Source organism: Numida meleagris, chromosome 4, assembly GCF_002078875.1.
Source record: "Numida meleagris isolate 19003 breed g44 Domestic line chromosome 4, NumMel1.0, whole genome shotgun sequence".
Classification (NCBI taxonomy): Eukaryota; Metazoa; Chordata; class Aves; order Galliformes; family Numididae; genus Numida; species Numida meleagris.
The window spans coordinates 34236613-34264339 of NC_034412.1; the positions used below are offsets into that span (position 1 = coordinate 34236613).

Sequence of the window (27727 nt, forward strand, 5' to 3'; positions counted from 1 at the left end):
GAAGCTTTTGAATTACATGGTTTGAAGGCTTAGACCAATTGTTAAATTTCCCCATACTGGAATACATCACAAGAGATTATATTGATGATAACTGAGACAAGAAAAGGGAAAAAACAGTATAGATATCTTCAGTGATCACTCTCCCCTTACAACCTCCATTTCAGCTGAAAATCTAATCTACGTTCAGTATTGCCCAAAGTGGGACAAGTACTAGTGGAGCCAGAAGCAAGGATTTGAATAAAACTAGCTGTATTTGCCTCCTCATGCAGATGCGCTTGCACTAGAGAAGAATCATTCAAAGAAGGCAATTTTCTAGTACAGCTTTGCTGAAATAACTTGTAAAACTTTCCCATGCAAATAGTCAAGCTGTGAGAATATGCGTGGTAAGGAGATGGTTTATGCTGCACATCGCTATTTCAGTGGGAGCAGAAAGGCAATGTAATACAGTAATATCAGACACTTTAGGCCCCAATTCTCCAATCCACTTCTATTTCTTTTCCCTTAAGGCTTCTCAAAAACATGGTAAAAGAGTTATTTATCTGTTCTCACCGAAACTTCGCAAGAGTTAAGTTTGAATTGCCATCTCCATGTGGACACTGCTAGCTATTAAGATGTGCATGCCCTACAGGGGTGTAATTAAGGAAGCATTAAGATGTTTTCACCAAAGGACAGTTCGTTCATTGCAGCTGCACTCCTTTTTCTTTTTTCCAGCAGGTTAACTACTTGGCAGCCCTTGCATGTCCTCGAGTCTATCTGGTCTATCGTCGTCTAAAGGATAGAGGTGAGTGGGCAGGAGCGGGCAGTCCATCTTCTCCATCTCTCATTTATTACCACATCACTCAGCAGTCCTGCTGACCTCCCTCGCCTTGGAAACAGGGACCACATGCTGCTGCGCCAGTGCAACACGACAAACAAATTCCTTTTGAAAGAAAACCTACCTGATAAAAGATAAAAATGTTAGTGGTACATGGATGCCCAAAAAGTCCAAATATTTTTAAGTAAGCTGTTATTTCATTTAGTCCCACTTTCCTCTTCCCTCTGCTACTAAATGGTTAAAAGAGGCATTGTACAAGAGCAGGTAATCGTGCTTGTACAGTTATGCATGGTTACAAACAGAATCATCCCCCTTAGCCTTCAGCCTGAAACAGCAGCCACTTCACTGCTCGTGAATGCAAAATGCCATGCTCTGTCCTTACACAAAGGCTGCCACAGTTACAAAGTCTCCTCCAGCTCATTCTATAGCTTCTAACAGCAACATCATCACACATATCATGTACCATGCCACATCACTTAGGCCCTTCTGCCACCTTCCTGAAGCAGCAAGAGAAGTTGTGAGGAGGCAACAAAGCAAAGGGGAGCTTCCTAAACATTTAAAAGGAACGGACCGGAGTCAGTTCAAAGAAAAGATTGCTTGATCTGGACACAAAACAGAAAAGTAAGGTGTGCAGAATCTCTTCCTCCCTGCCAAGACTAGCTCATCCACAGCTGCCCTGCCCAGCATGCAGGGGCCGGGAGGCTCTGTATGGTCTGTGCTCCAAACGCTTACCGTATACTCCCCACACTCAGCCTCATGTCTACTCAGGGACCAGGACAGCTCATGATGCTCCACAGAGGAGCAGAAGAGAAGAAAACTGTCAGGAGCGGAAACAGCAAGGCCCCATCCCTGTCTGGGGATGGGAATTACTATGGGATGACTGCAAACATTAGTAACACCATTCTCAGGAAGCTCGTAAGAGGACTTAAGCCACACGTATACCTAGAGGTGGAGTGCTGTTACCAGCACTGGCGTTTCCTGTGCCGACTGTGCACTGCTGGCTGCTGCTGAAACCCAAGATGACATTCCAGTTAGCATTCATAAAACTATCATCCAGCACCAGCAACCTCATCAACTGAAGTGATGTAGGCTGATCTAGCTGACAGCGAGACCAGCAACAGCTCACCTCCAACACCACCATAACTCCCTGAGTCTTCTCATTTAGATTTTGGGACATGATAGAAAAGCGGCATTTGTTTCTCTGCTATGTTTCCTCTTGTTTTCCCCACATACCCAAAGTCTTCCTCCTCCTTTCACTGCTATTTTAAAATCAGGTACCAGTAGAGCTTCCTTCCCTGGACTCTTCCACACAGTCCAAGCCCTCTGCAGAGCAATCTCTTGGAAACAGCTGCACAACGGCTACAGCAGAGCATAAAAGATTAATCAGGTACAGGATAGAGCTCTATATGCAATTTGGTATTTAAAGTGCTTCTGCATTAAGAATCAGATAAATCCTGAGCAGGAGAATGAACTTCTCGAACAAGTTTAAGTGTGCTTAGATCTGCGATTGATAGACAAGAGTGACTGCTTCATACTCTAGGGTGACCCTATTCACACTCTCTCCCCTGACAACAATTCCAGAATAAATTGCCCTGACAGGCAATGGCATAAAAAACATTATTCCGGAAGCCCACTCACTTAACCCATAGCTACACGACTGTGCTCTAGTTGAAATACCAAGCCACTCAGTGATTAATTTTGGTGACTTAGTCATTTTTATTTTAGGGAAGCAATGGTTGTGGTGCATAATGATGAATCCATTTTTATTTTAAGGTGTCTATCATCTGAAGAAAATGACTTCCAGATTTAACATTTCTATTCGTTGTCATTCAGCAACTCTCAAAACACTCTCAGGAACATGTTTTGGATGAGTAGAGATTTTAGTAGAGCAAACACCTTGGTAGATCAAAGAACACTACAGCAAGAGATTTTCCAATGAAAAAAATGCTAGTTCTGCATTCACTATGTAGAATCCAGGAGTCAAATTTGCTATTACATCCTTAACATTTTTCTTTTTTGCCTGCAGTTCAGTCAAGTCTGGCACCCACACACAAATAACATAAGCCAAAAAACAGTTTTACATGCATAAGACAAGTCACAAATGAGTTAAAACAAATTGATGGGGCAGATACAAAGGGAAGGAATTACAGTTCTGAAGTATGAGTTGTTCTTTTCAATCAAGAACTGGTATCATGAGTCAAACCAGCTTCTTCCCATTTCAGACTTTAGCAAGGATTAAATTTATCTTAGTGGAACCTTGTTAGCAATTTGGCTGAGGTTTCAGGAAATCAGAAGAGACAGGCTTGTATGCCCTAACTGCGTTGGCTTCAGAGTATTAAAATACTTCTTAAAAAAAAAAACCAAACAACTCTTTTTTTTATCCTTCAGTAAGTAGCTATGACCCCTGGCCAGTGTTCAGTGAGGAAGCAGCTGTACTGAGCAAGGAGTCTATTTACATACTCACTGTCATTACCTTAATAGCACTTTAAAGGAACTGGAAGATCCAAATTTAGTGTGTACTGAGGATTGCTGTTAGCACAGTTAACTGAGATAGCGAAGATAATTCTATGCTACTGTTGGGGCAGAAAGCCAAAGAGAAAGAAAAAAGCAGTGCTCAAGGTAACTTTTTCTAAAACTGCCCTATCTGGACTGAGGTACAGGCTAGAAATTCAACACATCTCTGTGAGGAGTTGGCACTTCTGGTCACCTCTGCAGCCCTCCTAACAGCTCTGCTCTTCACAGGGAAGCTGCTACTCCACTGGGCTACAGCACACATTTCTGACTCAGTCCAGTATACCAGCATCAGAACACTCTGCTGCTGCACAGCCTGGAAGAGATGAAGAAACTCACTCCTTCTGGATCCCAGAAAGATATCATGAATATTTACAGAGTTTTCAGTCTATTCCATCAGACCACAGGGACCAGCCTTAACTAATACAACCATCACCAGATGATGAAAGCTGGTAATCACCTCCACAGGTTGCAAGGTGTTTTCCTTCCTTCAAAGCCCTGCATACCACTTGCTCCAGTGGTATGAAAACATTAAGGTATGCTGGTACAGGCTGTTTCTCAGTCCTTCCCTTAGATGGGCATTCTAGGAGAGATCCCCACTTCGGTCTCATCTTATGGCCCTGGCTCCTAGCAAACTTAACTCATTTTGTGGTTAACTGCGCTTTAATCTCTGAGACTGTCCACACTCAAGCTACCAGATAACTAAATCACTTCCAACAAGAACCTATGTTCAGTACACAAGGTAAATTACACAGGTCAGTAGAACAAAGCCCACGAGTCATTGCCTTTGTTATTTACTCCCCTGTTCAGTTCATTCCCCAGTAATTCTTGCTCACCCCCAGCAAAATCCTGAGCTGCAGGGAGCATGTGTAACTCGGGGCACAGCCATGCAGTGCTCCTGAGGGTGCCAAGCTGCTGCTGTGCACCAGTGTGGGGACCCACCCGAGGCCTCTTCCAGCTGCCACAGGCAAGGAAAGTGGGCTACTGGCCTGGGCACAGCACCACGCCCCAGCTCCATTGATAGGAGGAGAGGGAATGGCCTCTAAATTGCTCCAGGGGAGGTTCAGGTTGGATATTAGGAAAAACTTCTCAGAAAGAGCAGTCAAGCATTGGAACAGGCTGACCAGGGAGGTGGTGGAGTCACCGACTCTGGAGGTGTTCGAGAAACATGTGGATGTGGCACTGAGGGACATGGTTAGTGGGCAATATCAGCGGTAGGTGGATGGTTGCACTAGATGATCTTACAGGTCTTTACCAACCTTAATGACTCTATGATTCTTAGGTTCTCAGCACCAGATGCCCTGAGAAACCAGTCACTTCTGTCATTCCCTTTTTTACACAGAGAAACTGCCTTGTTTTCATTTCCGACTACGTTATAAATGGTTCAAAAGAAAAGAGTACACAATGCTGGCCATAAAGCTCAGAACAGACCACATACAGATTATTTGCTAAATATCATACCTTATGGACTGGCCGCATTAGCTCAGCAAGGGAGGAGAGAAGAGCGCTGGGGAGTCATGAATAATACATGCTGCATACTGAATTCTGCAATCGCACTTAAACTGTTTGTTTTCCCTATTACCAATGGAAATAAGCAACATAAAATCGTAGGGCTTAGTAAGTGCATATTTTGTTTCACACCAAGGAATACGAAGGCCCGTGAACAGTCAGAGCATTAGCTAGGCTTGTGCTTTCTGGGTGCCGCTAACTGAGGCACAGAAGTTTGGCAGTTACCAGCAGCGCTACGGAGTTACTCCGACACAGGAACAGTACACAACTAATTGGACCTTTCAACACACTGCAGGCAACCACCATGCATGATGAGCAAATAAAGCAATTTCAGCATAGCCCTTGCTTCCTTTGAAGACTACTGCCACAAGACAATAAGGAGCTTTCTGGTGCTCCTCACTTTCTGTTCAGATTGCAGCACCTAATCAGTCTTCATCAGTTCCTGGGCTTGCCCCTGCAGATGCAAACCAAGCATTCCTCTCTAATGTCACAAAATTTAGCATCGCTAGATAGCAAATTTAGAAACAAAATGAACTTTACTGGCAAAACCATCTCTGCCAGCACTGTGCATCCCTTTAATGAGATAGATGGTCACTTCAGGATTAAAAACAGAGTCAAATATTGTTGTCAGACAAACTCTCTACTACACATACTGCAGAGGTAGTAAACATGTCATGAGAGAGAGGGGACTTCAGGAAGAACTGATGCCCAGAAACCAGGAGAGCCTTCATCCTGCTTTCTTACAGCTACTTCTGTCCTTTCGCAGCCCTGCCACTTGTGCTCCTTCTATCTGCCCAATGTGTTTTTCCCCCTGCAGGGCAGCCAGCATCTCATAACACAGATGGGGATACCGTGCACTCCAATAGCCTTGATAACCATATCCTCCACTCACAAAGCAGAGGCCCACGGGCACCCTGAATTTCTTAAGTGTGGGCTGCAAAGCCACAGCGAGCTCTCTGGGTTTAGGGCTAGCAGCATGCCCAGGCAGGGATTTCACCAGCACAACAAAAATACCACACTCACATACTCAAGGGCAGACCTCCTGCAGAGTCTGAAGGGCTGAGGAAAGAGAGGAGAGCTGTGCCTCTAAGGAAAAAAGGTCACTGTAATTATTCCCTTAAGAAAAAGCATTTTCTCTGTTTTTCCTCCAAAATAACAAAAATAAGAAAAAAAAAGAACTAGAAAAATCTTCTAAATAAATAAAAAAACGCAAGAGCTGGAGGCAGTCACCCAGCATGGAAAATGAGCTCAAACCCTAGAAAGTTATTAAATGGAACAGAAAATAGCCTTATAATGGGAAATGCCAGGCAACCCTAGGAAAAAGTAAAGCTTCCAGTCCCACCTGTAATCACCACCACTGCACTCTTAATAGGTTATCAACAATTACACACAGATGGTGAGAGATGGTGCAACCTTCTGCTGATGTTTGCAGTTATACACTTTGTTTAACAAAATGCTCAGGCAAATTAAGGGCACTCCTGGAGATTTCTCCTTTCAAAGATCACCTCGCACATCAGAGGGAAAGACTTAGCAGGCATAACAAACAGTTTAGAGAGAAACTCCTAAAGCGGCTGACAACTTCTTTTTAAAAAAAAATTATTTATTGTTCTAGTGTATTCTGAAAGACGATGTTAACATTTATTTTATAAACTCTGTATCATATAAGGCTCTTCAACAGCAAGTGACAAATCATCTAAAGAATTCTGTTTTTAGAGAAAACACAAAGGAAAAAAATGAAATCATCTTACATGCAGAGATCATTTTCAGATACAAGTTCAGTATAAATATAAATTATTTCTAAAAAACAAATTTGATAAGACATTTTAGAAAAGCCCTTTTGTGCTTTTAAAAGAAATTGCATTGTGCTCATAATACTTCAAGGAGGTGTTTGGGTTGAAGTCTATATTTCTCCAGAGGCGATCTTCAAATATTCAGTTAAAAAGCGCCTCTACTTTTCCCAGGAAAACCTTATGTAAATTCCCATAGAAGTCTGCGCAAAAAAGTCATTTCTGTTGTAATAATTGGAAAATGTTTCTTCTTCCAATATCAAAGAAGTAAAGTTGTATGCTGAAATGATTTGTAGTTCTTCATTGCTTCTAAATTGGTTTTTGTTCTGTTTAAATATGAAAAGTTGCACTGAAACATGAAGATTTCATTTCCTCCTTAGACATTTAAGATGGCTTAATTTCTTTAAGGCCTATTTGCAAATATTTTTCATTTAAAAAAAGGATTGTATATGGCAGCTTCTCCATATCAAAAATACATATACGCTTGTAATCACTACTGCAAGCAGCAGCTCATACAAGAGATCCTTTATGGTTAAAGCTATGAAATTAGTTACCTGAAAATACCCAGCCAAAGCATTAAACATAGAAGGTATGAGGAACCTGTTCAAGTTATTGAGAGCCAAAGTGCATCTCATTATTGTTAAAATATAAATAAATTTTGAAAGTTTTATCTAATTAATACTTAAAACTTTCTTCGAGCACATGAAGCATTGGAAATGGGTGAACTTCTCTTAAACCCTGGCGAAACTTCACAAAACAAAGCAGAATGAAGAGATGTTAAACTCCTGTGTTAGCAATGTTCTGATAGCATCCTGTCATAAGATGAAGTCACTGTAATTACAATGAACTTTGTCGCACACCTACTCACAGATCAACTATTCATAAGAAGAGACAGCTAACAAGGCAAATGCACAAAGACATCCAAGGAAGGAAAGATCAGAGGAGCACATGTTGAATACCATTAAAAGTTTAATGAAGGTGTGGCTTCCTTCTTCGTTAAATATCTGGCAGGAAAATAATCCAGAAGTTTTCTGGACTGAGCAAACCAGTGGGCTTTTTGCACAGCCTGCACATGCTTTTTCTCGTCTTTCTGCAAGCAGACCACTGATTGCTTCAGTCAGAGAGAGAGTGAGGCAATGAGCCTGAGCTTGGAAATGAGGATAAACTGGCACAATAAACAGATAAGGAAGATTTAAGATTCTGAGTATTAGTTCATTCATTAGTTTTAAAATGGGTGTTAGAACGGCCTAACATCTGGAGACTAACCCACAGAGCAGCCCTTTGGTTTCGTATTACTTGAGTAGGATCAGACTCTCATGTTGCACTAACTCCAGTGCATACGTGAGAGGATGCCTTTATTCTCCAAATTATTTTGTCCTCTTAAAAACAGCTTACTTAAATAGGGCAAGTTCACAATTAATCTCATTCTCATTGAATGAGAATCTCTTTGCAGTCTCTAAAAACCTCCTCCTGAAAAAAACTTTCCTCTGTGTCTAAGGAGACATAGTTAGCTTTATCTAGCTTAATATTTGTACACCTTCTGGAACTTTTCTGATCCCAAATGCAATGCCTTCCAGGCAACTCTAAGCATGCATGCACTGAATAGCCCCATCAGTCCCAAAGCGTGGTCAGCCTGAGTTATAAGGAAAAATCTTACACAAGTGTAAAGGCTCAGGTTGGAGGGCTGCAGAAGAGTAACCAAGAGATTAAGTGCAAAAGGGTGAAGGGAATGCTTGGGCTAATTAGTAAATGAGAGACCCAAATAGGCAGAAAGAAAGAAAGGAGCTCATTCTCCACTCTCCTGGGAGACATGCTGACATCTACACCAGCAATCAGCATGACGCTAGAAATCTTTTTACCAAATTTCTTTAGATTACTAGGCAGAATAAGAGGGCAAAGGAGATTCGGACTCAAACCTCAAAAACAGTCTCATGCAAAGACTGCATTTGTTATGCTATTTCAACAGTTGCTGATCAGGATCATGCACTCACTACCGGTCAGTTTGCTGACTTAAGAGTTAGATGGTCAAACTTCCCACAGAGGACTGCAAAAAGAGACTGAAACCCTTCCGAGGAGATTAACCCACCTGCTACACGACCTCCCAGAGATCCACTCCCAGCACCTTTTCCTCAGCAATAGTTCAGGTCCCCAGTGTCAGAAAGGTTTCCAGTTCATTACTGTCATTTTTTATAATGCTACAGAAGTAGGCTGAAACTCCCGTGTTTTAGGGCTTGGGCTCAGAGCTAAATGCAAGACCTTCTTCTCACTATTGAGAACGTAGTACTTCTGGATAACTAAGTTTGTTTTACTACAGAAGCAGTTGAAAAGATTAAAAGCAGAGGAGGTTAGCGCTATTTATCCAACCACGGGTCAATTTTGCTTGCTTAGCTTGTGATAAAACTAAGAAGCGTCACCTTCCTTGTGTTTTCATTTTGGGATATTCCGTATCTTAGATATTACAACGTAAAAAAAATCCTCTCTTTAGCAGCAAAGAGAAGGCTTTTCACAACTACTTTACAGGAATTTAAATAGGACAGCACAAGGTGAAGAAAATAAGAACTGTAAAAAAGTTGCTGACTGAATTGTGACCTAATTCTCTGAATTCCTGATTTTGAAGGGACTACAACACTATTTAAACTCTCAGAAGCACAGATATCAAACTTCCGAAAACAAACCTCATCAAACATTAAATACTTCAGACTGCATAAGATTAAGAAGTGGGATTTTGGTATAAATCCTTCTTATGTTCAAGATCACTAATGCCAGTAGAGGGTTTGCTCTTAGAATTAACAAAGGCAAAATTACTAGGCAAATAGAGTGCAGCAAAATCACTTTTTAATTGTTACTTCGGAAGAGCGGGCTTCTGAAGAGCAGCATTCTTTCTTACCTGCCAGCTCAAAGGAACAGATTGGTTTGAGAAGTAAGAAAAAACAGCTGACAGTTCTCATCACACACTTTGGCAATGCCAAGACATTTCATGCCTACACAAATATGTACTTATTTTTAATCAAGAATGCAACTAACCCCGTCATCAAGCTCAAAATGTGACAAGAAGAACTAAGTCCATATAAGGAAAATCAAAGCGTGACCCCTCTACCTGAACACCTGCTGAACTGGAAAAAAAAACTCTTCTCTCAGAGACTGTAGGTAGTAGTGCAGCTGGAAAATAGGACATGGCAAAGCTATACATAGTAAAAAGAAGCTTCTGCATTTTTAAAAAAAAAGCTAGAAATAGAGGATTCCAACCTTGTGTGGTCAGCAACCTCCTCTCCTGTGAAGAACTGGTTACTAAACTGGATTTCAAACAAAGAGGTTGGGCCCTCATCCCATTAGTCCTTTAATTACAACTCTTTCCTGTAACCTATTTTTTTGACACACATACTTATTACTGTTGACTTTGAGGGAGTAACCTCCTTAAAGAGTTTCATTTCTTTCCCAAAAATCCAACTGAATGAAAGCAGAGCAGTGGCCACTCCAGCAACAAACGATAAGACTCCCCTCCAAGAACAAACACCTTTCCTCTTATTTACTACATCTTCCTCCTATGTACTGCATAAGCAAATGAGAATATTCACATCAGTCTTTCTGCAGGGTCACTGTCAAATACTAAGGCTAACTTAAGTTTTAAGTGTACTCTGTTTAAAGAACATCACTCAAATAGAGAAAGCGGATCTACACAGATGAAGATTTAGTCCAAAACCCACTGAAGTCACCCGAGTCTCACAGATCTCGTTTAGGCTCCAGTTCTAAATCACTGCAGGGAAACAGAAGCATTATGCGACAGCCAGAAGTTGCCCACCAAGGGGCTTAGAACCACTCCAAGCTTATGACCACTCCAACATGCCTGCTGGGAGACCAGCATAGAGCCAGACATGAAAGGGTTTCATAGGCAGGGAGATCATTGACAACTGAAGAATAACGCTGAACAAATGCTATTCTGGAGCCTCTTATTTCTGGCAACTTCAACTGTCACGTAAAATTTCAAATGGCACTGCTCATGCTATGTGATGTAGAGTTGCCAGTGTGACCTTCAGCATGCAATATTTCTTTCACACACCGTTGACTGCATCAAACAAACCAACCAACACTCCTCCTCCCCCAGCTCAGCCACTGCCAGAGCATTCAGACCTGTTCAGGATACTAACAAATTGCTCACTGCAGAGGAAGATGGATCCTATTTGGGTCTATGACAGAAAACCACTTACAAATTTCTGAACTTCAGCATTAAACTCAAAGTGCAGTCTGGAGAAATAAAAACAATAAATCTGAAACAAAAAAAATCATCTTCTTACCAAGTACAAATGACTCTTTCTAGTGATTATAAATATAATCACTGGATTGTGAAGATCATAAATACTTCCCACAGTCCTGGAACCAGCATAATAAACCACAAGAGCAAAATTCATGTGGGTTATTATGTCACTGGTACCATGAAATGTATTGATGATCCAGTTCACCATGTTCCTATATTTATGTTTCTGTAATACATGGATCTAACCACAAATTTTAATAGAAAAACAGAGAAATAAAACTTGGAAATCAGGGTTTCTCTCCTGGCACTTATAAATGCATATCCATGTTAACCAGAAAGAACTGGCAGTACACCAGTACAAGGCATACTGATGCAAGGTTTTGCAACAGCATAAGAAATTAATAGCTGACCCTGAAATATTCGAGTGACAAGATCCCTAGGTCAACATGACTGAGATTGCCATTTATTTTTCTTCTCTGTCCTAGATTTCTCTCTGAACAGTCTGCTGCACCAGAACAGCACCTCCTTATGTTGCTTTCGCTCATAGTTCCCCAGACTGCTTGCTTGTTTTCTTTTTTGTCATGATTTTTATTAGAGTGGTTGATGTTCTGGGCTACTGAGTCTACTGTTATTTATATTATGTTTGCACCATCCCGGATCTGCCAGCTTTGGGCACTTGAAAACACATTATCAGAGAAAGGAGAGCTGCATGGACTTTATTTAGGCATTAATTTCTTCATAATGCAATAAACATTTGGGGACAAAAAAGAAAAAATCAGAGGCTTGGTGCTTAACAGTGGAGGATATGGCTATCACTTTGAACACGTGGAGCACTGCACTGAATTATGCTTAGTCTCAGCTTTCTTCCCCACATCTTCTACTGAATGCGATCCTTTCACCTCCATGAAGACAATTACATTTTATTTTAAAATAATCACTATATTTACAGCTCTCTCCTCTCTTCCTTCCTCATTCTCTCTGCAAGGAATGCTTTCCTCTCTCTTTTTAAAGCATTTCTTAAAAGATGAATCAAGACAGCCAGAAGTTTCTTTCAAATGCTGTACAGAGGGCCCAAAAGCTCAGGCTGGCAGCAGAGCAGAGAGCAAGTACAAATCCTGCTGCTCACTGACACCTTGTTTTTGTGTTTACCTCTCAGTCACCAATAGTCCAACCACGTCCTTTCATTATTCAGAGGCCGCTGCCACCCATCTGAGAGTCCAGCCTATTCCCTCTACCAGGCTACCAGATAAAACAGATTAAAGGAAACCAACTTCTGTGTCTACAGTGAAAGCAAATCTGAGGGAGGAAGATCAGTCCATATCCTAACATTATAAAGGAAGAACAATGAAAGGCAATGAGGAAATGGTTTGACACAGTGTTATGGCTGGCTAGCCTACAACCACAAGGTTCTGCTGACACACACAGGCGCTGACAGTGCTTACTAGCTGGCACAGAGCTTGTGCTGCTACATGGGGAGTTGTTGACAGTGGAGCTTCACCATGCCCTAAAGGTCATTTCTGCCCATGTGAGATCTTTGTGCAGTGGTGTAGCATCTGGTACGGAAGTCAGAAATGTTGTTCTGTAGATCCCCCCTCAGCACTGCCTGGCAAAAAAACACTTTGTCATGGAGCTGGAATAGTGTCGAGGCACCACTAATGAGGGAAGCTGCAGGGGATTCGCACCAGACTCTCTAACCCTTTTCCCAGCATGCTTTAAAATCAAGACAGCTGAACTACTATTCTCTCACTACACAATAGCACGTATGGGAAGCTCACCAGCACTGAGAAAAAGATAGGGGAAATTTCATTTGAAGACCACAAAGAATCACCACGTACAAGAGTTGTCTCCTTCAGCTGAGGCTGGTTGAGTCAGACACTCTAGCAAGGATCAGCCCATTTCAGCTACAGTCAGAACAAGAATTATAACCAAAGTACCATCTTTGCAGCTATCATTCATGGACTACAACTTTTTCTTTGGCTTCAGTAGATAAAAATTGTAAATTCTAGAAAACATAAAATACCCTTTTGATGAAAGCAAACATGCCTTAATATGGACTTCAGCTGTTACCATGCATGCCTATTTTGCAGATCTTCAGCATACTGTTTATCTAAAGGAATTGCTTCAAGTTATTGATGTTTTAAGGGCTGCACTATCATACACATTTTTGCATAGTTGAACTCCAGTAAACTATTCAGCCTTCTTTCACTGTCATTATCTTACATATTAATTAAAAACAAGCTATGCTAATTAGATTGCACCATTTTCTTAAGAAGATACAAAGTCCTTTTTTACTTGCTTGCTCATGACTTACTTCATAAGAAAGACTATAAAGCTGCATGACCTTCAACACTATCAGCTCTGCCTTCCATAGTAGGAGAAACAGCCAGTCTTTTCTCCCTTCCACCCCACATACCATAAGCATCAAATCCAGTTTGGTAACAAGTTGCTACCACCTGCCAGCTTGCTTTTTCTGTTTTGTGCTTCTATTTCTGTACAAGCACAGCTCTAGGCTCTACTGCAATAAAGAGGAGCAAAGATTCATCTTTCCTCCTCCTGTTTTTTAAATGCCAAAGCAGTTAATCCCTGATTTGCAATTCTTTGTCCTCACCTTTTCTCTTGGTTTAAATTTCATCCAAGCATAGCTGATCTCAGCATTAGAGAGCACGTTTCAGGAAACAGTTATTCTAAAATGGAAGACAGGTTCTTTACAGAACTCCCAAATGCTGATAAAGCAACTGAAACTTTGGTTTTCTTGGTTGCATAAGCTGAGAAGCAAGTATGTTATCTGAGCCAAAATATCGTATTGTTTTCAATTTCTGTAAGGCTGAAGCACTTACCTGCTGTGGAACTTTCACACCCTTCAAAGACTGCCTCTTGCTATATAATGCAGATATTGCTTCCATGTTCTCCATGATTGGGCTAGCTGTTTTAAATTCCATGGCTTTCATTTTAAACAGACAAACTCTGGTAGCTGTTTCAATATTTATTTTGGCTTGATTTGCACGGCCTGACACATTCTGTGTCTATGTCCAGGACCATACGTATTAAATAAAATGAAATACATGTATTTCTTACTCATTCTAGAGCAGTGAACCTGATTATTCACAGCAAAAAGACATGTTAACGTGGCAAATGGAAGCAAGGGACAACAAGAACTTTTATGGCATCTTCAATGCAAGTTACCTTTTTACTGCATGTATCACTGTATACATAGCTGGTACAGACAGAAACGTCCATTTAACAAAGTGATCATAGAAACACACTTACTAGGAATCTCTGTCTTTCACAAAGACACCTCACAATTCCTTTTTTCCTCTCAGCTTCTAATTTGTCTTCAAATTTCTCTAATGGTCATTTTGACCTTCACACAGTGATTCTCCCAGACTTCCACTGTGGCATAGGAAATTCCTGAGGTTTTTATGCCAGTAATAAATACATCTGTAAACAAAAGACGATCCTAAATTGCAGCGTCAGGTCTGCACTCTCTTGACTTTTAGAAGCAAATCCAAATATACCTGAACTTTGCAAGTGGTTCATAATCACCATTCTGTATGTTGTTAAAGCTTTCTAAATCCTCACAATCTGACTGCTGAAGTTTCTGTTTAATCAGAATTATTAAAGACAAATGACTTTATGATTTTACCTGTGGGAAACAGGTCAGGTTCTCTTGGAAGTTTGGTCAGGAACAGACTCTTCCCTGCACTGAGGAATCTTTCCACTACCCAGGAATGGAGGATGACTCATCCCTGAGAGTGCCAGTCCTAAAATACATGCGAAGGGTAAGTTGTAGAGAGCTGTGAAAGGTATAAATGCATAACACTTTCCACAGTAATTTAGTCTTCTCAGATTCCATAGCTCAGTTGCCTTTGTGCCATTTTACTGAGCTAGATCACTGAGAATCCTTTGGCCCGAGCACCTAGTTCTCCTTCCAGGACTTGTCAGGTCATTTCCTTACCTGCAAGGATTGGGAATGCACTCAGGTACTCTTTGTTTCAACCTCTGTCTACAAAGACAATTCACACAATCCAGTAGAGAAGATGCCAAAGACAAAGCTCTGAGATCCAGACTTGCAGACACACCTCGTGGAGTAACTCCTCCTCCCCACCCCGCCCTGAGTTTGCAACAACTCCCAGAGGAAATCTCCCATCTAGCACATATTATGGAGAAGTTTTATGACTCCTCTCCTGCCAACAAGTGCAGTGTTACCTTCCTTTATATTGAGTTGGCCAGACCAACCAACTGATCTGGTTGGACCATCAAACTTTCCCCAGCCTACCAGCTCCCAGCTGGTCTGACTCACCTCTGACTGCAGCCACTACAGAAACTCCCAGGGGACACAGAAGCTGAAGCCAGTAGGGGACAGGGCCACACCAGACACGCTTACAGTAAGCAACCTGTCCATCCTCCTCCCCCTTTCTTTCTTTTACCTGGCCATCAAACTGCATTTTCTCAACATCCAAGAAGCCCCTTGGTACCTTGCTCGCTGCTCCCTCTAGATCTATCTCTGCAAAGGGATATGGAATTGCATCCTCTGTTCTCCTGGAAACCGAAGAGTTCAAACTCTCATCACCTTCAGCAAAACCTACCACGGCTTGTCAATCACTGACTTGCTCAATGGCAGTCATTAACTCCTCTCCAAATAGCTTTATTATTTTATTCATGCAGTAGTGCTGCTGCTTAGCAGTCGGTGTATTTCATTTGGGAGGAGCTTGTTTTTCAGTGCTGGTGCAGCCTGTAAAAATCGTTTTGTGAAGCACTATTTTTTCCTCCTGGGTGAAAAGTGCTATACAAATGAAGATCATTGCCATTTTATGAAATTCTTCTCATCGTGGCAAATGTTTTGCCATGGGATGCCTTTTAAGACTGGTTTGGGCACTGAACGCTGACCGTAACCCAGGCTCCCAAAGCAGGGGAAGGCCCTGAACAACCTCTGGCTGTTTTTTTCTGTCACCTAAAGCTGCATTCAATCAGTATTATTTCCAGAACTTACTAAGCTTTTGCTGCCTCAAGAGAGCTTAGGTCTCAGAAGCAAGCTTGGCAACTTAAAAGAAAATATCTAATGCATTACGTAAAGGTATTCTTAGCACATACATGTATGTAACTTCCAAGTAGCATAAGTCACAGTGAGTGTTTTAAAGTGTTTAGTAAGAAAGATGGTAATCCAATAGGAAGTTTCTACTCTGCCAGTCCAAAGCACGTAAGTTCATGTTAAACTGCTCACAGTTAATGGGAGTCTGGTAACCTGAGGGATCAAGGACAAGCCTAGACCCTGTGTGCCAAATCAGGTAATGTGGGTGTGCTCAGATTGTCACACCCAAATAAACTCTGCCCCTAAACCAAGCAGCTGTGGTCAGCAGCAAGGCCGGTTGCGTGCAGGGAACAGGCACAGGGTCAGTGGGTGACAGTCCCATCCACAGCCCCTCTTGCCAGGTAACCAAGTGCACCTGGCCAGGCATCATCTGTGAGTCTGTAAAAACAAAACTGAAGAAGAAAACATTAAGGATGAGCTAACATTACTCTTAACATTTTAGTGCAAATGTCTTCCTTTCACCTGCTCATCCAGCCTTACACTCCGTATGCACAGACAGCTGGATATCCTGCCTGTCAAAAGAGACTGACAGCTGAGCAGCCATCCAGCTGAGCACAGTGCTCACCTGCTCTTTTTCTAGAAACCTAAAGCTTTTGGCATGATTTCATACACAAGAGCTATCGATACAAACCTCACACTGCTAGCAAATGCTTTCTCCTTTGTCCCCTAGGTCCATATTAACAGGATTTTTTTTTTTTTTAATCTTTAGAGCAGGCTCATTTGCTGTCACAAAGTTCGCATAGCCAGTGGCAAATTGCACCACGTGTCTCATCTGCAACAGGCAAGGCATCAAACTTAGCGGGCCAATTACTCGAGATGAATGGAGCTGGGGTGCCAAGAGCAGAGCTGAAGATGGAGAGGCTACCTGATGAAACAACCCGCTAGGATGAGCCATATCTTAAATGTCCCCACCTCCCCACGTACACCTTTTGACTTCTCCCTGCAATCACAATTTTTTATTTGGAGGCTGGGAGAAGCCCAGGTTGTGGCCCCAGGCTCCCATGGTAGTTGTATATTATGAGGAGTACGCTTAGGGTGACGGTTATAAACACAGTCTCCAGAAAAACACTTCATTTACAAAACAGATTTGACAGCTCAGTTTGTTTGCAATGCAGAGCACTCCTCCCATGCCCCCCCATGGTCTTGTGAGCCTTGATTACTTCTTTGATGCCAGCTCTTCCACAGAGACCTCTGAAATGGAAGTGATGAATGAGGTCCTGTCAGGCTCCATTCCCTGGGTGGCCTTGAATCCATCCACTTATCTGTTACACTGCCAGCCCTGACAGTGACGAACACAATGCAGGCAGCTGACAACACCCCTATTCATTACCAAAAGGAAAAAAGAAAAAAAAAAGAGAGATGGAAAGTCATATGCCTGCCACCTTTCAATACTTCACTCATCTACACTACTTTTATAGGACCTGCTTGAGGAGGAGATGATGAAGTCTGCTTATGCAATTACTTCGAACAGAAGATCCAACACCCGTGAGCTCCACTAAGGCTGAGCATCAGACTGCCCAGATGCTGGCATTTCTTTGTCTTTTGTTTCTTTAATTAAGTTGTCTGGAGTTCACATTTACTGCAGACATGCTTTCTGACACATCTGTCATAAGCACAATGGTCACAGAGCAGCACGATGGCACTTCTCTTCTTGTGCGCCATGGACACAGCGCCCCTGCTAACAAAGAAGTACCTCACAGAAGGATGGAAGCTGGGAAGAACTGCTAGCCCAATTTGCTGCAAATGTAGCAGGCTACAGAGCAGCCTTGTTTTCTCCATACTCCTAATTAAGTACGTAAGTTTCTTGCAGGAGGGGTACACTCTTCCCCTTGATCTCCAGCCTGCTGCCTGAATCAGTCAGTGCCTGCACAGTAACTGGTGTCCTCAAGACCAGCCCAGAGCAGCTCACCAGCAAGTCCCTTCCTTAACAGAGGCTGGTGGGGCGACATGCACCCAGAGCCATCACTCTCTTCTCAAGCTACAGACTAAGGAAGAGAGACAAACAAAACCTGCAGACCTGCAGCTCAGAGCTTGTCATTTTTCCACACAGATGGGCATTGCCGAGCCTTGCTCTTTCCTTGCAAACTCCTTGAATTACAAGTCAGTCACACAAGCCTGAAAATTTATACCTTAAAACCAAACACAAACCACAGCATTTGTATTCGAGAAACTCCAAGTCTCAATTGTGAGGCAGACTAAAAAAACCATTTTCTAACTCACTATGACAGAAAACCAAGGCTTTTGCTTTTAAACCCAGAGCCACTTTCCACGGCATGTTTTAGTTTTCCACCACTAAGACACAGAAGATCCAATACAAGTGCCTCCCCCCCCCCCATGCTACTTCAATGTTTTATTTTTAAAGAAGACTACCCGGATTATTTCCTTCATTCCCGATTCCAACTCACATTTCCCAAGCTCCGTCTCAAATACTGGACCAGGGAAAGCTCATGTTACTCTGGAAAAGGACACAGTGCAGAAGTATTTCCATGGACCATTTCAAGCAAATGTCTCAGTTTGATTTTGCTCAGAACTCACAATCTCTTATCAAGTTTAAATAAAATGATTGTTTATTTCAACTTTCCCAGAACAGAGAACTTTCATAATGAGCATTGCATTTATCCACTTAACCATTTAAATGGCATTTACTTTTAATCAACTATCTGAGCTCTGTCTGTAGTCACTGGAAAAAGATGGTTCCAATAGCAAATTGCGTCTTAGAAGTCATTTCATCTTAGAAAGCTCTCTTCAGACGGACTGAGCATTTCAGGTGCTTCTCCTCTTCAGTTTCTCTTGAGGAAGAGACAGTACTTAAAAGAGATGCCTAACTTTGGTTAATAGTAAGACATAATGAGTAACAGACTGCAGAGACCTTTCCTTTGTTTCCTGGCACCTAGGTGCTAAACCTAGAGCTGTCTAAAAGAAATGATGCTTTGTTTAAGGAAACAATAGCTCCTTTTTCCACAAACAATATTACAATTCTTGAAAATTCCATTTAAAAGCAAAACATTTCTTACATGAAAAGCAAACACTGTGCCTCTCTTGTTCTAGGACAGGCTTTCAGGCAAATGTAGTGGAAGAAATACAATACAAGAAGTACAGCTGACAAAACTTCATTACAGAAGTAATGTAAAAAGACCCAGTGGCAAGGTAATCTACCCAGGCCGTAATTCATTTCTTTTAATTATTTTGCCTATTTAATAGACTAACATACACTTTGGCTCTAATCATCTCACAAATTGCAAACCCACAGAAAGCACAGCCTGTAAATTAGTGATTACTTGTGTACATCTTAATATTTTCCTCTGCCAAGCTTCCACAAATCATTTAGTAAAACCTGGTGATGCTGGTAAAACCTAATCTAATACAAAACTGAACTTTTATTCAAATAGATGGTGCTGAAACATTTGTCTTAAGCTGTAAGGTCGTGTATGAATGGCTGCTTCTTAGCATTCCTCTGTTTCATCAGTCCTACAGACTTCCAGGTTCAGCTCTACCCGCTGACTCAACTGCTGCAACACCCCATAAGGATGGGGTCTTTCTAGCAGGCAGCTCCCAAGCTTTACAAGCCTGGGACGGATTTGTCCCATAAATTGCATGATCCACTGTGCCCTCAGCAAGGATTCCATTTTCTGCACAGGTTTAAACTCCTTTCTCATCATTTAAAGCGGGAGCACCACAGACAAGGAGGAAAGCGGAAATCCATAAGATCTGTGCTGCTGCAAACATACTGCAGAGGATGTTCACCTGTGGATTAACCTCTACTAGACACTGCTCCATTGGGGACACTGAGTAAATTCTGTTTACAGCAGTGGTAAATCTGAAGCTCAGAAAGAGCGTAAACAGTATAAACAGAAAGCCTGACCCTTATCTGAAGTTGTAAGATGCAGGAGAAACGGCTTTGCCTGCTGATGAGATACTGTACAAGGCCCACAGTACCATTTAGAGAGCCAAATTAATCCAGTAATTCAGTTCTCTCAGCCTTGAAGATACAATCAATCAATTAGTATTTGTCTGCACTACCTGGATGTGTTCCTGAAGAAAAAGAACATTGTAAAAAGAGTTGTCTTTAAAAGAAATAAATCTTTAACCACTGAAACAAGCATGTTGCAAGCAGTTACTGAACTAGCCTGGCCAGCAAAAAGCAATAAGCAAGCAGCAGAAACGCAGGAAAACGAGAAATAACAGACTAATACGGGCTGTTTTAATGCTAGAACCACAACGACATACTAGGTGTTAGTGATGTCAAGAATCGTATCTCCAGTTCTGATACCAGATATCCAAAAAATGAGTAATGAGACTTGAGAGGTGTCCCCATGGAGACCAACACACACACAATCTCTTCTGCCCCAGTTCTGAACAAAGCCTATCATTTGGTAGATGGTGGTGGTTGTTCAGCTGAGGGAAGAGAGAGCTGCAAATGCATCAGGAGACTTAGAAGTACAGGCCTCACAGACTCGTGGCCCAGTGTCACAAGGGAAGATGTTCAAGTTTTACCCTGCCCATAAACCTGACCACTGTCCTCCATGAAGCCATCCTTGAGTAGATGCAGTAGTAGATGTGGACCTATACTGCAACTCTGTGTTATCAGATAAGCACAGAAAGCAGGAACAGGGCCCCTTTCCAGCACTGCAGGGCACTCTAAGCGCTGTCTTTTCCAGGGCAATGGGTATTGCTTCTATAGCACTCTGAATTGAGTTAATCAGTGACAATCATTTACTCATCTCTCACAGCTCATCACCCAAAATAATCTGCAAAATGTAGCAAGGAACTGTATTTATCTTCTGTTCCAATGTAAGCACAGCATTTGGCACTGCCATCCAAGAGTTCCCAGAAATGACTGCAGTTATCTCCAGCTTCTCACTTTTGAGCATGAAATCACAAATACCTTATTGTTTGTGCCTGGAATTGGGCAAATAAAAATATGCACTACCTTACAATCTAGAGCACTGCATTTAGCTAAAGCTACTAAAACGCCAGGTGAGGTACAGTATATTAAATTCACAGAATACCCTGAGCTGAAAGAGACCCACCAGGATCACGAACTTCACTTCCTGGCTCCACGCAGGACCTCCAAAAATTCAAACCACATTTCTGAGAGCACTGTCCAAAGATTTCTTGAACTCAGCTGACCTTGTGGTTACCTCAAATGAATCCAGAATTAAGACTTCTGTATCTGTCTTTCCTATTCATCATGCTTAATGCACGAAATACTGTCAGCGCATTGCAGCAGACAAGAAGGCACACAAAACAAGTCTTAGCACCTTTTCGCCTTTCTTCTGCTTCAGCCAAGGAAACTTGCATCAGGCTCACAACTTTCACGCGACAGGAGCTTCTGTCAGTCACAGAGTCACAGTGCTGGAAGGGACCAAGGGGTATTGACTCCAACCTACTGCCCCAAAGAGGCCTCCACTACACCTCTGTTATTCCACACAGATGTTTCTCAAGACTCTTCCTCAATGCCTCCAGCAAGAAAGAGTCCGTGGCATTATTTTCCAGTGGTTTTACCACCATTATTTTTGAGAAATTTTTCCTAATTTTATCAAAATTTTCCCTACTGCAATTTAAGCCCGTTTTTGTCCTGCTCATTTTGATATCAGATCCATTATCAGCTTAAGCTCTACTACAACGAATTACTAGCAGACTAAGCCTTTCTACCTAAGCTTTTTTATACTGACAGCTACCACAACAGGATCTGCAACATCTGAAGAACTCTCCTGACAAACAAAATGGAAGAAGGTAAATGAAACATTTCCAACAAAAAAAGAGATAGTTGGAACTTTTAAAGAACTACAAAACCTAGTAATTCTTTCAACAAGTTACTGTGGGCTCTATTCGAAGTGTTTATGCAATGCCAATCCACTGAGTTGCCTCTCCTAAACTTGTGGCTAACTCAATATTTACAGCAGAGATGTATTTTACTCTCAAAGTTAAGGATGGATGAGTGGTTCCTTTGGCATCTGAAAAAAATCAGTTTTCTCACTTCCCCACTGGTTGTTGAACTTTCTGCCTTTTGCTGCAGATAGCCACTGAAGTCTGACTAATCTGGACCCCTTTCTATTGCCTTTCTATCCACTAGTGAGAAAAATGTCTTCATTTGCAAGTTCTCTGCAAAGAGTGGAGCTGATAGACAAGAATGAACTGTCAGCGTCAATACTGGGGCAAAAGAATGTGTCAATCCTGCTAGGGCTCTTTTATTCAAGTTAATCAAAAGCACAGGAATATCTTAAACTCCAAGAGTGACTCAGAAATTTCCAGAGTTTCCCAAAAATGCTTCTGATCAATGGACCAGATTAATCAAAGAACGGAGAAAAGCTCACAGCTTGCAGTTCAATTACAAGGGTGATTCACTTCTAAGTGTACAAGGCCTTAAAATGGAAATAACCCAAGCAAAGGAAAGAAGCAAATCAAAGCTCTGGGAAGAACACTATCAGTGCAGAAGCAGGATAAAGACAGGAGTTATTTTTACTCGTTTCTAACTCCCAGCCCATAAAAATTAAATACAACTCAAACAGAGAGAGAATGTTTAAGTGAACATGTAGGTTCGTAGCCCAGAAACCTAAGGCCACACAAATTACTGTCTTGTCCTGCAGTATCAGCCTCCCCACCACCCTTGATGCAATAGCATAGGGTCAGGCAGAGGCACTTGCGTGCCTCTCACAAAGTGCATCTGAGCCCCTGGAAGGGGCTGCATGGAGCTCTTCACCCTTCTTTGACTTTTGACGGATTAAACCCCCAGTTTGAGGGCCTGTTTCACCAGCCAGGCAATGCTCTGCCTCTGCTGGTGAGCTTACCAGGCTTCCAAAGCTGAAGCACCCTGTAAAAACCTTCCCAGAAAAGGTAAACTTTGGAGACTGAAAGGAAGCTCTAAGCTGGTGTCTCACTCTTCTCTCCCATTCCCTGGAGCTCTTATCTATCAGACCATACGCATCTCCATTTGCCTGCAGACCTGTTTCTCTGCTGCTTCTAATTGATACTTATGCACATAGTGGTCTCTCAGGCTAACTAGTGGGGTTCTGCTGAAGAAAATCTTTTACTTTTAAAAAAGGGAGAAAAAAAAGAAAAGAAAACCAGAGTCAGAACAAAGTACTTGTTTAACTTGAAACCCAACGTGCCGTTCTTTTCTCACACTGTATGAGCTATTGTTAACTTTTATCAGAGGAACAGATATTTCAGGAATCGCTTCAGAGTTACCACCACAATGATTGATGACTGGTCAAAAGAAACATCCAGAAAGCAATAAGCTGTAAGAGGGGGAATGCACTCAACCTGGTTCAGGACTGCCTAACAGTGCCTTTCACGTTTCTTTCATCACAACTGTGCCTGTAAGCACTGCAGGGTGAGAACAGGCAAGGGCTTTGTGGAATATTTGGAGGTGCTGATAGGTAATCCGTATTGCCATCAGTAGCAACCTGAGGATAAAAGTTTTAAAGAAATGGAAACACAAGGACTTGTGGAGGCTGTGAAAGAAAAAAAAGAGCAAGAACAGTGAGATTTATGTAAACCCATTGGGAGTGCACTGGAAAGCACTTTGATGAAAGACTGAGATTGCTTTGAAAGAGGCTGTATTGAAGAAAAAAGCAAGGGTTGTATACAGGGAGGGAGGTTAGCCGGGTTACTTATCAGTTCTGTCCTGGTTTTCTCCCTTCTTTCCCTGAAAATGTACACGTGCCATATCAATCTCTCCTACCCTAAAGCCTGCTCTGAATCGAAATATCACACATTAGGGGGAAATTTTGTGGAATTTGATTAACTTACACTGCTGTTAGTGCCAAAGCCACAGGCAGTTTATGCAGGGGATGAACGGGAGAAAATGACAGCACTGAAAAGACTTAAGATTATATAGAAGGCATGTACACAAACATGCCTAACAAAAAAGTAGATACTATCAGTGGGATGTTGGCACTTATAGGACCAACACTCAACTCAATGCCACTTAAGCAATTGCATGCTACCTACTGATATATTTCTTCCATACTCTCAATTCAGCAATTTGGTTTCTTGCTGTTTTTCTCTTGTGTATTTTTTTTGTTTGGTTTGTTGCTGTGTGTTGGTTTTTGTTTTGTTTTGTTTTTGTCCTGTCTGAGGTGTCTTTTTTCTTCATCTTTTGCAGGAAAAGATGAGGAAAACTTTCTCGAGCACAGCCAACTGTGGTTTTAAAAACAAGTGCCAAATTTTTACAACAGTTTCTAAGCACAGGAAAGCAAAGAAGCATGCACCATCAGTTATGAAAGCAATACTGTTAGCCAGACACGTCTGAACTTGGTTATTTTAAATCACACATCCCCCAAGACTTGAATTCTCCTGGTTCTGGTGCACATTTAATGCAGGAGCACAAAAGTCAGTATTTCTTTTATCTTCTCACTGCAGAGCAGCATACTTTTCATGAGAGGCAGGTGCACTTCTTTGCCCTGGTCCTCCTTCCTTTTTGACAGTAATTACCAATGGTTTGTGCTGGAAGACATTAACTTCTGGCACTGGCCTTCAGCAATTTTGAGGCTGTTCTCTCTTTACACACCTCCTTGAGGTAGCAAACAAGAACCTTAAAGAAGACAACATCTAGAAAAACTCCATACCATCACCAGAACGTAAAGCTCTCTGGCACTTGAAGCAACTGAATCTATCAGCTGCACTGCTAGTTACTACTAAGCTCATTTAAAGAGAATCAATTAAGTTTCCCTCCTGCTTTCTCCGCTGAAACCCTCACTAGATTAGTAAAGATTAAGCTCAATCTAAGCGTACTGCAAAAGAATGTGGGCTGAAATAAAGTTCTTCTGTGATAAGCACAGAAACCTGTTTCTACAGTCAGGTGGCATTCTGAGATTTACACAGACCTTCGCAGATCCCGCTGAGAAATCAGTAGTCTTTCAGCTAAATATGACTGCTCCAACAACAAAAAAGCAAGTCCAGTGATTGGTCCCTAGGTCAAAGCCCGCAGAAGCAGTTTCCATACATAAAGTAGTGAAAGCTAAATCCAGGTGAAGTTTAATAGTTATGTTGATGGAGTGCCACCAGGAAGTGCAAATCCATCTGCAAGCAACTCAGCACAAGATCATTTCCCATCTGTACAGCTGAGGACTGCTTTTCTTCTCATTAGTTGGTCTGTATGCATGTAACGTTATGTTTAAGAAGAAAACCTTCCTCACCAAGACTGGCAGAAAAGTACTGAGAAGAATTTTTTTTTTTTTTTTTTTTTTTTTTAAGATAATGCCAGATAAATAGAAGCTCTCTAGTGACAAATCAGCACACTTTCCCCTGGTATTTGCTATCAGTCTCTCCAACAGCCCACGTCTAACAGCTATGGTCCCCACTTACCAGCTGACTATACAGCACAGGAGGAAATCTCACAAGATCCTCAACTCATCTGCCAGGCTTCTCATTAAATACAGTAAATGTACATTTTCTTCTGACTTACTGCACTATTTAAAATGATACAAGGAACTTCCTGTTCTTTGCAATTTGTCTGATACACCTACAACAGTGTCAAACATGATCTAACACAACCTTAAAGGAAGCGCCAATCATGAGTGGAATCCTGGGTCCACTGGATTCAGCAGCAGAAGCCAGCAGGAACAAGCCAAGTCAAAGCCCCCTTTAGTGGAGCTGAGCTCTTGCAGCAGTAAGGAGTGCTCGGTGCAGAGCTCTGCCAGGAGCGTGGCCACCAGTACCCCTCCAGAGCAGCAGGAGGCTATGGTACAGCAGAGAGCGAGCCAGGCAATGCCAGAAGTCAGCAGGATTTACCCTACTTCTTACTGAGAACAGCAAAAGGAAAAAAGAGCTACAAAATGCACAGGGAAAGGGACAGTCCTCCCTATCCATTCAATGGGTGCAGAGCAACCACTTGGATAAGCTTGTCTCTCCCAGTCTGAACTGTCTCACATTGGTCCCACCTAGGATGATAGCTAGAGAACACTCCTTCCCTTACAGCACTATGCAAACAGACACCAAAAGATGATTTGACTGCAGATGTTTATATGCAAAATTACAATTCTGCCTTACAGAACCCCATTTTTGTTTGCAAGTCTTAGTTATCAAAACAACACACATTTTTTTTCACCAAGACATGTTTCTGCCTATCTCACAGGGAGGAGGTGAAGCTGATTAGCATCAAGATGAAACAGCCTGGCTTGAAATGCCAGCCACCCTTTGGTGGGGGACTCTGAGGACTTGAAGCAGGGTTTGGAGATGAGAGGGAGAGCAGCTTAAAAGGACACTCTGAAGACCCAGAACTGAATGTGATCAAAACCAAACCTTGTTTAGAAATTCCTCCTGATCCTCAAAAATCTCTCAGTTATCCAGAGCAGGAGCTCACAGCGCCAAACGATCTGCTTGACGCACACCAGTCTCTGGGTTTTCTAGAAGTTACAAGTCTATCACACTGAACTTGCATTCACATCATGCATTTACGCTTCCTTAGTTTGAGCTGACTACTGTAAATATACTAAACTGGTACTCTGGCAGCATGTTTCTGAAAATGCACACAAAACCCAAGAAACTGGGATTTGAGGTTGCCTGTTATGCAAGACTCGAGAAAACGCATCCTCTGCAAACAAAGACCCAGGCATGGCAGTTGATTCTCAGCATTAATACGCAACCCTTCACACTCCCTACAGCTGCACCCAGGCCCACATCAGCTCCAATTTCAAGTCCTTTTTGTAGTTCATTCGTGCCTCCTTCTCTCAGACCAAACACACATGAGAGAAGCCAAATCCCTCCCATGGAGGCATGGTCCAGAGGCTTTTCTGCACACCACACAGATCTTCAACCCCATTCGTAAGCCCCTGAAGAACTAACAAACAACAGAAAGGGCAGATCAGTCTGAGAGACTGTTTTAAAACCAAATAGCTTGAAAATTACTTCAGCGTTAAACCCAAGTTTGAAGGTCACCTTTATATTACCTTTAATGTTTGTAAGATAAAAAAGGAAAGGTTTCATAGGGGCTGTGCGCTTACAGCTGTCCATGGTCTGCAGCGTTGGGCTCTCTCTGAGCCCAGGCATGAGCTACAGTAGGTAAGTGAAGCAGGATAATAGATGCATTAGCAACACATCTCCCTTTGAGAGGGCATTGTTCCTTACGTTTCCAGCTCGCATGAATACATCTCTCTTGCTCGGCTCGCATAGTTCTTTCACAGAGAGATATCATTAACTTTTCAAGAGACAAAAAATAGAAGGGCATGCCTTTGAACTTGGATCAGAGATAAAGGGTATTATCTGGTAATAATCCAGGTTTTTCTGAAACTCAAGGGATCCAACAACCGCTATTACAATGCAGCTGCTTAGCAGTGAATACTGGGAAACATTTACACCCCAACAAAGGACGACATCTATTTTCCTCATTCTGCATGACTCTCCACTGAGTCACACGACCTGTTCCAAAAGTGCAGCTTTTTCCTCACAGACCAGTTTTGCTTACATCAGCTGGTACCACTAATCTCCACTAAGGAATAGCAGAGGCATCTTAAAAGAGCTCCTAAAGCACAATTCCAAGTCACACCCTGAATTTGGGCTACCAGTCGCCGCCAGTGAACCCCGCAACAAGAGGAGTCCCTGCTTTCAGATACAAACCACTAACATACCTTCACCCTAAGAAGTGGGTGCATCACCCAAGCTCGGTCAAGCAATGACTGAATAGGCACTACCAAATTTAGGTCAGCTGGATGTGGTCCTTACGGCTGCTATTACATTTGTTGCAGAGAATAAGCCACCGGAAAGAAAAGCTCTGGGGTATTTCCCAGCAGGCAGATAACCTTCAGCTGTGGGAGGCACTA

The 27727-nt window shown here is 42.1% G+C and overlaps 1 long non-coding RNA gene across 1 annotated transcript; it reads right to left on the minus strand.

Moving 5' to 3' along the window:
* Positions 1-27681, minus strand: LOC110398440. Its single transcript, XR_002438382.1, has 3 exons — positions 27536-27681; positions 14517-14634; positions 1-938 (listed from the first exon to the last, which is right to left on the minus strand). It is a non-coding gene; the product is annotated as an uncharacterized LOC110398440 (long non-coding RNA).